Genomic DNA, 6,157 nt, shown 5'->3' with positions numbered 1-6,157 from the left:
AAACAACCTCCACCTCCACCACCAATATTTCCTACACCACCTGTCATCCCTGATCACCACACAAGATTAACCTACTCATCAACCACAGATTCAAAACACTTGTTCACCCTTGATAACAGTCCTCCTTCAAAATGGCATGAAGAGATTTTCAACATGTATTCATGGTGTACTGCAGAACTTCAAGCCCCAAACAATACAATTGCCCAGATTATTGCCAAATTTGTAGCAAGACTCACAGGTAGACTGAGACAATGGTGGATTAACCTTGGAGAATACAGGCAAAGACAAGCAGCCTAGAGTAACACACTCGAGGATTTTTTCACGATCCTTCATAATGAATTTCTTGGTTCATTAGCCCATTACACTGAAGTAGCCAGAGATGAATTCCTACTGATGAAATGCTGCCCTTTTGAAAGAAAAGATTTGGAAAAACATTTTGACAGAATGTCCAGCAGATACTACGCCTTTAATGGCATGGATGATGTGAATTCCAAGCACACTTTCTTGAACTCATTCCTAGTTATTCTTCATCATTTTCTCTTAGTTCTCTTAGTTCTTCGTCACTTTCTCCCATAATTGGTATCAGAGCCATGCAACATGCAATTCAAAGCTGCAGTGCAACACAAAACTGCTAAAGCCTTGCAACCAGTTTCACTCTCCTTTGATTAGTATACTTGAATTATTGTCCTGATTAGTATGCTCTGTGATTTACAGTTGCCACTTATTGTGGATCCTCTGTGAAAATCACATCAGAACACTAGATTTGATAATCAAGTAGAACACTGAGGGGTTGTACTAAAAGTGTCAAAGAATTATTTTTCCTGAGTCATCTAGTGGACGTGAGCCTAGGAGTGGCGAAGAAACATTCTCATCCAAAGAAGAAATTTTGTATATCCAATAATAGATTCATCTTCATCCTCAGGCCCTTCTTAATCCTCAGGCCCTTCTTCATCCTCTGATGATATCATGAACATGATAGAAACTCTTCTCCCAAACATAAAAGACCAAATAAAAACCCTGACCCTCCAAGCCAGATCTAAAAGAATCATTCGAGTCCTCCATGATTACCTTAAACAACATCAAAGCCATTTCCTTGCCATTTTCCCAGATATTGACCAACCATGGAAAACTCCATTTGCATTTTGGATAACATATTGGAATGTTGCGCATTACCTTTACATGTGGTACTTACTCAATGAGTACTAGTGCATTCATTTTGAGCCACGATTCTACTCATACACTTTTCCTCATGAAAATGAATATTTTAACAAATTTTGGCATGAAATTTTAAAAAATGATGCTCATGATGGTCAATAGTTCAAGTATCACAAAACAGATCACCCCCGGTTTGGTCACAAAATTAATTCAGCATGTCTAGTAGCAAAGCTGAACTTCAAGAATAATATTCAAGCAAAAGGAATTGTCCACCCTCCAAACGGCCTATTTATAGGCAAATATTTTACAACATGTATTCGTCAGATGATAAAAGCAATTAGATGCCAAAAGTACTATTATAAATATAAAAAACAATAATAAAAAACTGATTTGAGCAGTGGACCATAGTTCATTAGTTCCCAATAACTTCCACGATTCCATTAATCTCTGCTCAAGTCAAGTCGTCTCTGTATACAAACTTTAATGAGCGGTCCCGTTATGAGATGCTATTATCATTTGATCTTTTTTGTCCGATATTTTGAAATCTAATATGCATGATTATTATATATGAACCACTGGAGTGATCAGACCTCCTAAAGAATGTTGTGCGATGTGGATTTTGGCCAGGGACTATAAATTTGAAATTCTACGGTATCTTTTATAAAATAAAATAACAAAGTTTTGCAGTGGTTCAACACTCAAGTGGAACTCAAGCTAGAAATGTTTGTGCTTTGGTGAGAAGCAAAATACAAAAATGGCCTACTAATACAGATACCACTACAAAAAACGCGGGTCTTAGGCTGCGTTTTTTTCAGCCGCGTTTGCAAAAACGCGGCCTAAGACCCTACTTGGGCCGCGTTTTTAAAAAACGCACCCACAGCACCTATATTATGGCCGCGTGTGACGAATGCAGCCCAAGCCCAACTCTGTAGCCGCGTTTTTTGGACCAATGGCCGCGTTTTTCTGGAATGGGCTGAAGCCGCGTTTTAAAAACGCGGCTTCAGACCCATCTGGAATTTTTTTTTTTTTTTTTTAATATATGTCTTGAAGCCGCGTTTATAGAACACGGCTATTGGTCTGTCCTAAAGCCGCGTTTATTAAAAACGCGGCCATAGTCACCCCCTGATGCTGCGTTTATAGAAACGTGGCTTCAAGCACCCCTGAAGCTGCGTTTATGTAAACGGGGCTACAACACCTACTATAAATTAAAAAAAGAAAAACCAAAAGTCACTCTCTATTCAGGCTCCATCTAATTCAAAACTCTCTGTCTCTTCCCTTCGAACCCTACGCGACTCCATTGCCTCCAAGCCTCCATCTCTCAAGCCCTCACCCTCCATCTTAACGACAAGTTTCACTCTCACTTCCAATGGAGCTAGCACCGAGTTTCTCTCTCTCTTTTGTGGATTGAGTAAGTTGATATTTTCTGCGTTTTTGATTGGTTCTTGAATCTTAGGGTTTGTATTTTCATTTCTCTATGCGAAATTTTCTTGCAATTTTAGGGTTTTCATGTGAGGCACTCTTTGGAAATATTTTAGGGTTTCGAATTTGAATGTACTTTTCTAGTTTCTTTTTGGGCTTTTTTGGAAGTTGAAACTCATAGAAATGGATTCTCTCTGTGGAAATTCTTTGGGGAAATTGTTAGACTCTGTTTGGCAGTTGGGAAAATTGAGCAAAAGAAACGAAAATGAGTAATTTTTTTTTTCTCTTTTAATCTAAATAATTTTCTCCTTATTATTATATTTATTTTCTCCTTATTGAGTAAAATAATTTTTTTTTCTCTTTTATTATTATTTGTGCTCCTAATTAGTTGGATACTCTTGCAGGATCGTTTATTGGACCTGGAGGGTTCAGCTTCATCAATGAAATGGTTTTAGCAAGTTGCTTGTTTCCTTAAATCCTATTACCCCTGCTTTATCTTACTACTTCCTTTAAATGTCTTGAAATGATGGGTTTTTTTGTTTGGGTCTTAGTTTGATTATTATCACGTTAATTACTTTTTTGCACTGATGAATGCACATAGGTTGAAATAGTGGCCCAATTTGGTGTAGTTTTTCTTCTTTTTGCACTGGGCTTGGAGTTATCCCTGCAATTATATGATTTATTTGCAACAGACACCCATCTAGGTGCTGTGCGCATTGTGCCCAGTGGAACTTGGCGCAAATTAGCAACCCAAACACATTCTAACCAGGCACTCATTTGTTTTCGTGTCCTCTACACCAATTCATAAGGTGTTTGATTTTGTATTCCAAACTTTGGTGCTTATGGTTTAATTATATGTTTTTCTGTACCATGGAGTTGAAGCTCAGTAACTGTTTGACAAAAGTCCAAACTGAATAGTTTGTTTATTGTGATTTTGGTATGTTATTGCATGGAAGTCCTTATTTCCATCATTGTAAATTACATGTTATTATGCATTTTCGTTTTGCTTGATTGGTGTATCTTAAAAATGTGAAGAGTGCATTGATATTTATTGGGTTTGCTACTGATGTTCTGTTACTTGAGACTTTTCAGCTGGGGACATGAGTAGTGTTGAATATTCGTAGGATAGTGTCATTTTTTGGAGACGTATGTAGAAAAAAGTTTGTCTCCAGCAATAGAGCCTAATTAAATGGGGCTTTTCATAGAGAATTTTAGGCATAACTGGAGTTACCATAGGGGTGATCCAGTGAGATCCATACTCCACTCATCACTTGTATGTGAGTTTCTTTTCCATTGGAAATAAATAAATAAATAAGAAATACAGGGTTTTTCATCGTAAGTTGCATTTTTCTTGCATATCTCTTGGGATTTATATCCACTTTATTGAGATGTATTAATGTGATAAAATGGCATGATTAATTCAATTCTCTTAGCTTTCTATTACGGGAAAATGTGCTGCACCTATAACTAAAGAAGAGCTTGGAAGGGTCACGCAGACTTTTCTTCACACCCTTGCTACTCAGGTTCTCATTTCCATTGTTTGATGATTTTGCATCACCCCCTCCCCCTAGTTGGTTGTTTGCACTTACAGATGCTTGTAAGATAAGTGCTTAGTCTATTGCTCTTGCATGAGTCTTATACAAAATTTCATTCCTAATTTTCCAATTATTAAAACTTGTAGTCTGAGCTAACTCATGCCTCTAATTGTATTATTTGATGGAGATTTCAAAAAATTTGTTCTGTAGGTGTCTTTAAGAATGTAGGAATTGAGCCAGAAGTGGAAAGGATTGGCAAATACAAAAGTTTGCTCAAGTTTGCCTTAAATATAGAACAACATAAATGAAAAGGGCTGCTTTCCTCAATGCTCTTTTTTTTCCTTGGTGCAGGTGGTTGGAGTATGGGCTGTCCTAGGAATGCAGGAGCAGTTGGCAAATACTTCACATCCCAAATTACGAGTCTTCTTATGAGGAAAGTTTGGTAAGAATAATCATAATTCTGCTCAATTATAGTGTGTCATAGGAAAAAAAAGGTCCTACATATATACTTTAAATAAGATACGACTAATCAATGTATGGATGACCTTAATTTTACTGAACTTTATGACTTGTCTGTTATGTTTGTGTGCTGGAATGAGAATGAATAGTGGCACCATTTGTTTGTAGCAGTTAATTTAGATTCCTTGAAGAATGTGGAATAGAAAGTCCTTTTTTTAATGATTTTTTTAATGTTATAAATATATCATTCCGTACAATTTTTCCACCCATTCAATGTTTTTTGTTTGATTAAATTAATGAGCATTGAAAAATAACTTGACCTCATGCATTGGGTTACAGGGAGGGGTTATTTATGGGTAACTAAATTTTTTTTTAATGCTCCTTAAGTTAATCAAACAAAATATTCATTTGGGCCATATTTATTGTATTAGTTCTTTTTTAGGCTTGATGGGCTTGAACCAATAGTTAGATTCGTCTTCAACTTCTAGCCTTTTGGGCCATGCGTAAAACTTCAAAGTGGTTTGAATTAGGATTAGCCATATGTCCAATTTTCGAAACTGTCCAAATATATCTAATAAATTGTAAAAAATAAAACTAAAACCAAGTTCTGTGTGAGGAGGTTGTAAAAAATAAAACTAAAACCAAAGCAATTTCAAAACCGTGACCATACTATCCCCTGTAATGTGCAAAGTCTATACTATCCCCTGTATTTCCAACACTACATGGAACATGGAAGAGCAGAATATGCAATACTTAATATTGAGTCCAAAACAACCTAATGTTCCTTTTTGAAATGTCCAGATTTTTAATTTAGTTGCTGTAAGTTAGGGTTGTTCCTTTTTTTCCTATTACACTTTTTGACTATCAAGCTCTACAGGTGGAAACCTTTGGTGCAATGGCAAAAACTGAGAAAATTGCATTTATTCTAGAACAAGTATGTGCCTCTTTTTGTGTTGTTTTTATTATTCTCAGCACTTGTTCATTACTAAAAGGTTTTTTTGAGGGGGAAGTGTTATAAAACTGATGCTAACTGCATGTAACTTGTTTCAAAAAACAAGTTGCAGGTTCATTTGTGCTTAGACCGCCAGGATTATGTTTGTGCCCAAATCCTGTCAAGGAAGATCAGTCCAAGGGTTTTTGATATTGATACTTCAAAAGAAAAGAAAAAGCCTAAAGAAGGTGACAATCTTGTTGAAGAGGCTCCTGTTGATATACCATTTCTATTGGAGTTGAAGCGGATTTACTATGAACTAATGTTAAGGTAGAGTGGTTCTTGCATTTTCTTTCTTCACTGCAACTTTTAATTATTCTTTCCATAAATTTCTTTTTGCCTCTTTTTAGACGTTGATTCCTTAACAAAGTTTTTATTGAAAGTTTATACAATGTCAATTAAAATCTTGAATCCTTGCATGCAATAATCTTTTGTGGCTCTAGTCAATGTTAAAGCTTTGTTTGTTATGGTGAAAGTATTTGGTAACTAGTTGTTCAACTTGCCTGCAATTGTACCTGCTTTCTTATTGATTGAATATATTAATGACCTAATGCTCAATGGAAAATTCCATAAATTATTATGGTACTGTTTGTCTTCT

At 35.9% G+C, this 6,157-nt stretch overlaps 1 long non-coding RNA gene across 1 annotated transcript; it reads left to right on the top strand.

The window, feature by feature from the left end:
* The first annotated feature begins 3,233 nt into the window (after nucleotides 1-3,233).
* Nucleotides 3,234-5,830, top strand: LOC142626724 (uncharacterized). Its single transcript, XR_012842603.1, has 3 exons — nucleotides 3,234-4,551; nucleotides 5,446-5,502; nucleotides 5,627-5,830. It is a non-coding gene; the product is annotated as an uncharacterized LOC142626724 (long non-coding RNA).
* Nucleotides 5,831-6,157: the final 327 nt, after the last annotated feature.

Source organism: Castanea sativa, chromosome 3 (genome assembly GCF_040712315.1).
Source record: "Castanea sativa cultivar Marrone di Chiusa Pesio chromosome 3, ASM4071231v1".
In the NCBI taxonomy this organism is placed as follows: Eukaryota; Viridiplantae; Streptophyta; class Magnoliopsida; order Fagales; family Fagaceae; genus Castanea; species Castanea sativa.
The sequence above is the reverse complement of the archived record's forward strand: the minus strand, read 5'-3'. Positions and strand labels throughout refer to the sequence as shown.